Below are 1,308 nucleotides of genomic sequence, written 5' to 3' on the forward strand. Positions count from 1 at the left end.
TTTTGTGATTTGTAATAATTAATTAGTCATTATTAATGATTTTAATGGTGCGAAATTTTATTCAAGAATATAAAAATACTCACTTTATTTTTGTTGGTTAAATGTTGGCCAAATTTCAATAAAATTGTTAACCTCTAAATTTTTCTTTACATAAAAATATATTTTTAAAAGATTTAAGTAACATTTTTTAATTGGATAGAATTGTATAATATTTACCGCTAATTAATTTATATATGTATTTTGTCCTTTAAATTATCATATGTCATTATCTTCAATCATTATTGTAGTGTTAGTTGTTGCGTTCATTTTGTTAAGAACAAAATAAATAAATAAATAACTAGCGTGTCACTCAGACTTGGCAAATTTTACAATAAGAATAAGAGTGTTCCCACTACAAAATAGTACATATTAATTCATTAATATAATAATATAAGAGTGATGTAACACGGTACATGAGAGGCACATGATCCATAATAAATTAGCTTTTACATACTAATTAAATTCATTTGATTAAATTAAATCACTTATGAAAATCAGATTAGATGAGATCAAATCCAATCTCCTTGAAAAGTTCCTAGCTACCGACCATATTACACTAAATAGAAAAAATAAAAACATTTGCATAATTATAATAAGTAACTGATGTAAATATTTTAAAGCATTAATTATGTTTTAGAAATATAAAAATAGTATTTCTCTAAAGGAATATAACTTACCTATGAATTGAAGCTAAGGTATTTATTTAATTATTTCATTTATATAAATTAAATGAAATTAAGTTCTCTCATTCAATAAGAAACTAAAGAATTATTCCCAACTACTGGTGGCAGATCCATATCTGTTTTTTGGCTGTTAGCCATATATTTATAATGAATTCAATTATTTGTTGCCCTTTATATCAGTAATGTAGTGAAATAGAAAATTAGATAACAAAAGCTTAAGGAGAATTTTATTATTATTATTTATATATATCCGTTACATGTCATCCAACAAAGTTGGAATGATAAGGATATTTGAGTTATTTTATCCTTTTGAGTAAGGATATATTGTCCTGTATGGTTTTAGCTTTAGTCAAATGAACAATCATTGACCATTGAAAATAAATACAATGACAAAAATTGAGATTTGTTATTATGTGAACATACAAAGTTGATTAAGAATTCGTGCTAAAAGTTTTAAAAACTATTTTTTAAAGCTTTTGATTTTTAAAAAGTTATATAAATGTTGTTTGATATAATTTTTTAAATATATTTTTAATTTTTTAAAAAGTTGTTTAAGAATTTTTTTAAAAATAAAAATAAAATTAAC

The sequence above is a fragment of the Arachis duranensis genome, chromosome 2 (genome assembly GCF_000817695.3).
Source record: "Arachis duranensis cultivar V14167 chromosome 2, aradu.V14167.gnm2.J7QH, whole genome shotgun sequence".
Classification (NCBI taxonomy): Eukaryota; Viridiplantae; Streptophyta; class Magnoliopsida; order Fabales; family Fabaceae; genus Arachis; species Arachis duranensis.